Source organism: Bison bison, unplaced genomic scaffold, assembly GCF_000754665.1.
Source record: "Bison bison bison isolate TAMUID 2011002044 unplaced genomic scaffold, Bison_UMD1.0 scf7180017864456, whole genome shotgun sequence".
NCBI lineage: Eukaryota > Metazoa > Chordata > Mammalia > Artiodactyla > Bovidae > Bison > Bison bison.
The window spans coordinates 8,047,476-8,047,750 of NW_011495018.1; positions in this window are offsets into that span (position 1 = coordinate 8,047,476).

Here is a 275-nt window from a genome sequence, read left to right on the forward strand (position 1 = left end):
GATGGCATCACCGACTCAATGGACATGAATTTGAGTAAACTCCAGGAGTTGGTGATGGACAGGGAGGCCTGGGGTGCTACAGTCTGTGGGGTCGCAAAGAGTCAGACATGACTGAGCAACTGAGCTGAACTGAACTGAAGTTGAATTTAGAAAATCTCAATATTCACGTAGATGGCTTGTGAAACTCCATTTGTACTATTGCCGCATAATCCATAAACCTTGGGGGCAGGCCCGGGTGGACCCACAATCTAGATCTGTTAAACATGGCAACTGCC